The sequence below is a fragment of the Panthera uncia genome, unplaced genomic scaffold (genome assembly GCF_023721935.1).
Source record: "Panthera uncia isolate 11264 unplaced genomic scaffold, Puncia_PCG_1.0 HiC_scaffold_943, whole genome shotgun sequence".
NCBI classification, from domain to species: domain Eukaryota; kingdom Metazoa; phylum Chordata; class Mammalia; order Carnivora; family Felidae; genus Panthera; species Panthera uncia.
The window spans coordinates 2,572-8,586 of NW_026060137.1; the positions used below are offsets into that span (position 1 = coordinate 2,572).

The window sequence follows — 6,015 nt, forward strand, 5'->3', positions numbered from 1 at the left end:
CTGTCATGTTTTTTTTTTTAATTTTTTATTTTTTTAACGTTTATTTATTTTTGAGACAGAGAGGGACAGAGCATGAACAGGGGAGGGGCAGAGAGAGAGGGAGAAACAGAATCTGAAACAGGCTCCAGGCTCTGAGCAGTCAGCACAGAGCCCGATGCGGGGCTCGAACTCACGGACCATGAGATCATGACCTGAGCCGAAGTCGGACGCTTAACCGACCGAGCCACCCAGGCGCCCCTGCACTGTCATGTTTTAAAGTAGTCATGTTGGGGTGTAGGGTTTTAAAGAGAGGATTTTAGGAGAGAAGTGTATGTAGAGCTGAGTCATAGGAGAAACCAAAAAAAGAGATGAAGGAAGGGGCGTTTGGCTGGCTCAGTCAGTAGAGCATGCGACTCTTGATTTCGGGGCCTTGTGTTTGAACCCCACATTGGGTGTAGAGATTACTTAAATGAAGAAATAAATCTTTAAAAAAGAGATGAAGGATGTCAGTCTACAGGTATCAGCATCTCATGTTAAGGAAGTAGTGTCTTACCCATTACACTTTTGTTTTTTTATTAGCCCTTTGAGGGTCTGTTTATTATGTGAGTGTGTGTGTGCATGTGTTTTATTTATATATAATCATGAGGACTGAGCACTAAGAAATTGCATAATTTTTTTGTGTGTTTTATATACACTGTAGCTGTGGATTCAAACTCTCAAACTTTGCAACCAATAACATTGGAATTGAGAAGACGGAAAATATCAAAAGGAAGTGACGTCCCATTAAAACGTTCTCGGCTTGACAAAAATTCATGTGAGTCTCCAGTTTGTGTATGTGTGGCTAGAACTTGATGTTGATTGGGTTAGTTTCCCCTGTACTCCTGTTGTTTCCTATTTTCAATATATAGACTCTAATGCTGTTTTTGATCACAGGAGCTGATGTGGATGATTTGGGTTGGATCAGAAGGAGTTTTGCCTGAAGAAAAATAAATCCCAAAGCACAAACTATATTAATGTTGGGCTTAGTGGTGTCATCTTCATGCCCATAAACTACATTTCCATTGGAAATTTAATGGTTTAGGAAGGGACGGATTTCATATGCTAAGTGAAACTTTAAAAATGCTATTTATGGGGCACCTGAGTGGCTCAGTTGGTTAAACATCCGACTTCGGCTCAGGTCATGATCTCGTGATTCGTGAGTTTGAGCCCCGTATTGGACTGTCTTGTCAGCATGGAGCCCACTTCAGATCCTCTGTACCCCTCTCTCTCTGCCCCTCCCCTTTGCATGCATGCTGTCTCTTTCTCTCTCAAAAATAAACATTAAAAAATCTTATTTATTGATTAAAAAGTGCTTTGGCTCTGAAAAGGATTTGTAATGGTTCTAAGGCTTTATAAACTTTATTGACTTTGAAAATTAGTACACAAACTTTTAAGTTGGGATGCCCTAAAATAGAACTTAGTTGTCAAGATAGGTGTGACCTTGGGGCACCTGGGTGGCTTAGTTGGTTAAGCATCCGACTTCAGCTCAGGTCATGATCTCACAGCTCGTGAGTTCAAGCCCTGCATCGGACTCTGTGCTGACAGCTCAGAGCCTGGAGCCTGCTTCAGATTCTGTGTCTCCCTCTCTCTCTGCCCATCCCCAGCTTGTGCTGTATCTCTTGAAAATAAATTAACGCTAAAAAAAATTTGAAAAAAAATGGATTAAAAGATAGGGCGTGATCTCAAAAACAAATTTTCAAACCATGAACAAGGATAATTCTATTCTGGCAGAGAGACTGTGCCTTTACTTAAAACTACAAATTAAGAAAGGATATTTCCTTTTATTACTGGCCTAATATTCCAGAAGTCTCTTTAAGCCCTTGTAGGGGTAACCAGCCCAGAAATTTGGAATAGCAGAGTTGTTTCTTCTTCTTGGGTTCTTGACTATGCCTCTCTTAATGGTTTATAGCCCAGGAAAAGTCAAAAACCTACTCGGAAACCACTGACAAAGACTTATCGAGGAGACGGTCCTCCAGGCTGTCCACTAATGGGACGCATGAAATCCTAGATCCTGACTTGGTTGTATCAGATTTGGTTGATACGGTTAACACTGATCCTTTGCAAAACACATCATCCATTAACAAGGAATCTGAAGAAGGTGAGTCAGAATCTGTTCTGGAATTGTCTTACCAGCTTGCCTGTCTAGGAAGAACCCATCTAAATCATTGTATACTACCTTCCACAAGTTTTAGATGGTGTTGAAATCAAATTTTTGAATGAGTTGCAGTGTTTATTATACTATTCTTCACTGATGATTCAGTAGACAAACTTTCTGTACACGTTTGTGATTGGTTTTACTTGTATGTGTCTGAATGTTTCGTTGGAGGTACAGTGCTTGAAGAGTCCTGTCCCTCTGTCTGTCTTTCTGGTGCTATCTCTCTTCAGTGCTTCTGCCTTTTTGTTAACACTTCAAGAAAAATATATTCACTTTGGTCTCTTATTAGCCTTTTTCTTTGAGATGCTCACAACTCTGGCTCTATGTGCTGGAACCTGTGAATGAATTCTTGTATGCTGCGATGTGAATGGCTTCTTATCAAAAGTCCCTGGATTTCTTAGTCTGCTGTGGGACTTTTGGTTGATTATATAAATGTGTATGTTCCCTAGGCTTTCTTTTTTTTCTTCTAGGTCAGTTGAAATCTCCTTTGGAAGCTGACCAGGTCTCATCTGCATTGACTTGCCACTCCTTTGGTGATGGATTGGGGGCTGCAGGCTTGGAGTTGAACTGCAAGTCAATGGGAGAAAACAGCATGAAGACAGAATCGGCTTCTCCTCTTGCTGAGTTACAAGAGATTTCTACTGTGGCAGGTTCCTATTTAGTGTTAAGATAATTCTCTTCTCTATATGCTTTTGCTTCTGCTTTGTGAACTAAAAAAAAAGACAAGACGTTTCTAATGATGTTTTTTCACCTTTTATTAATAACTTTTCCTTATTTTAATGCTATATCCTTTTCATTTCTGATATTGCTAATTTGTGTTCCATCTCTTTTGATTAGTATACTTAGGGATTTATCAATTTTGTTGATAGTTTCAAAGAACCAACCTTTTATCTTAATTTTCTCTATTTGTCTTTTTAAATGGTCATTGATTTCTATTGCGATCTTACTTTCTTCCCTTACATTTTTCTAGAAACTTAGGTCATTGATTTTAGATTTTCTTTTCCAGTATTAACATTTAAAATTACAAACAAAATAAAATTACAAATTTCCCATTAAGCACTACTTTAGCTACATCCTACAGATTTTGATACGTTGTTGTATTTTCAGTTTCTTTCAATTTAAGATATCTTGTGATTTATTTGCTGATAATGGCTTACTTTGAAGCATGTTGTTTCATTTCCTAATATTGGACTTTTTAGAGATACCTTATTGGTACTGATTTCTAATGTAATTCCATTGTAGTCAGAGAACATACTTTGTAGGATTTCAGTCTTCTAATATTTGTTGGGATTTATTTTATGGCCAAGCATATGATCTGTCTTGGTGAATGTTCCATATATATTTGAAAAAAACAATGTGTGTGCTGCCATTTTATATCTGTTCTATCAGTTACCAAGAGAGGGGTGTTAAAAATCTCTAACCGTGATTGTGGATTTGTCTATTTCTCCAAAGAATTCTGTCAGTTTTGCTTCATGTATTTTGAAGTTTTGTTATTAGGTGCATATGTATTTATAATTGTTATGTCCTCATGATGAATTGTCCTCTTTGTAATGTGAAATATCATGCTATTTTTGGTAATGATCTTTGACTTAAAGTCTACTTTACCTGCTATTAGTACAGGTACTTTTGCTTTCTGTATGCACGGTGTATCTATTTCTATCACTTTTCTTTCAACATAACAGTGTCTTTAAATTCAAATTGTGTCTTTTATAGGTGGCATATACCTATTTTGATTTTAAACTGCAGTGTGTAGTCTGTTTACATTAAATATGAGTATTGATATTATTCCTTTTAGGTTTACTACCATTTTGCTTTTTGTTTCCTGTTTATCCTGTGTTTTGTTCTTTTCCTCCCTTCCTGTTTTTTTAGGTTAATTGAGTTTTTTTTAAATTTCATTTTAATTTTTTCTATTAGCTTCTAGGTATACTTCTTAGAATTTGTTTTAGAGGTTAGTGTAGGAATTATGATATATATCCTAAGCTTTTTGCAGTTTACTTTTAATATTGAACCACTTTATCTAAAACGTGTAGTCATTGAATCCTTCCCTCTTTTGTGCTCTAGTTGCCTCTTGGAAGCTGTAAAATCCACAGAACAGTATTATAATTTTTGCTCTTAATAATTCTGTATTACAAAGGTGATGAAGACACAAGAGTCTTATTTATGCACATATTTACCATTCCCACTTCTTCATATCTTCCTGAAGATTACATTTCAGCCTGAAAACTTTCCTGTACTTCTTTCTTGTAGCGTAGGTTTCCTGGTGACAAATTCTTTTGGTTTTTGTTTATCTGGACATGACTTTATTTAACTTTCAATCTTGAAGGATATTTTCTTCACTGCGTATAGAATTTGGGGTTTACAATTTTGTTTTGTTTTTCTTTTTAAGTACTGTAAAGGTGTTGTTCATGGTCCTCTGGCCTCTGTTGTTTGTTTGTTTGTTTCTTTTTTTTTTTTTTTGAGACAGAGAGAGACAGAGTATGAGCAGGGGAGGGGCAGAGAGAGAGGGAGACACAGAATCTGAAGCAGGCTCCAGTCTCTGAGCTGTCAGCACAGAGCTCAACGCGGGGCTCAAATTCACAGACTGTGAGATCATGACCTGAGCTGAAGACAGACGCTTAGCCGACTGAGCCACCCAGGCGCCCCTGGCCTCTGTTGTTTCTGAAGAGAAGTTAGTAATCATTCATATCATTGTTTCTGTTTGTAATGTGTTATTTTCTTTTTGGTTTCTTTTAAGATTTCTCTCTCTGCTTTTTAGCAGTTTGACTATAATGTATTTAGCTTTTGTGTTTTTTTTTTAAACCTACTTGAGAGTGAGTTTGAATTTGAAAATTAGTGGTTTTTGTCAAGTTTCAACCATTATTTCTGTGAATATTGTGTCCCATTCTCTCTGTCTTCTTTGGTGATTCACATTATGCTTATGTTAGACCTTTTGATATTGTGCCACAGGTCCTTGGGATTTGTTGATTTTTTCTTTTCTTTTTCACTCTTTTCCTCCTCTTTTTCCCCTCTTTTTCAGATTGAATAATTTCTGTTTTCAAATTCTTTCTTCTCTTGATTCCAATCTGCTCTTAACCCCATCCTGTGAACTTTTTTATTTTTGATGCTTTTTTAGTTCTAGAATTCCCTTTTTTCTCACTAGACTCTCTGCTGAGATCTTGGGAGTCTGTATGTTCATTATGAGCATAGTTTTTATAGTTGCATTAAAGTCCCTGATAATCTGCCACCTAGATTATCTTGAAGCTAATCTCCATTGATCTTTCTCTTGACTGTAGGTCACATTTTCCCTTTTCTTCATGTGTCTAATGTTTTGGATTGCATCCTGCACATGGTGTCTGATATGTTGTAGAGCCTGGCTTATGTTTATTTCCTCTGAAGAATGCTGATCTCTTTGTTTGAAAGGGCAATTAATTTGGCTGAACTCACGTTCCAAATTCTTTTTCTCTGCAGGGGACAGTAGCCAAAACTTTTGCTCAGTTCTTTTAGCTTTAATTGGGCTGCTTGAAACTGTTCATTCAAAGATCAGCCAGAGATTTAGGCAGAGTTTATGTGTAGAAATTGAAGCCACCCTTTTGTGACTCTCTTCTTTTTTAGGACTTTCTCCCTCATTTGCCAGCTGTTGTAGTTGCACTGAAGTTTGCCTTTTGTTTCTTGAACCAGTAAGTCTAAAGATGTCTTACTTGAGTTTTAGCTGCCCAGTGTTACTGACTGGAGCCTGCCTTTAGGTGAAAAGACTTAAGAGATGGGAAAGTTACCTAGTGCCCTTCTCTTATTCCAAATATACAACTCCTGTTTCTGCCTGCTTTTTGTTGCTCTTTATTGCCTTTTCATATTTGTTTTTAAAT

At 36.9% G+C, this 6,015-nt stretch overlaps 1 long non-coding RNA gene across 1 annotated transcript; it reads left to right on the plus strand.

Annotated features, from left to right (window-relative positions):
- Window positions 1-399: 399 nt before the first annotated feature.
- Window positions 400-3,112, plus strand: LOC125918522 (uncharacterized). The gene is made up of 3 exons (XR_007456464.1): window positions 400-793; window positions 1,928-2,116; window positions 2,644-3,112. It is a non-coding gene; the product is annotated as an uncharacterized LOC125918522 (long non-coding RNA).
- Window positions 3,113-6,015: the final 2,903 nt, after the last annotated feature.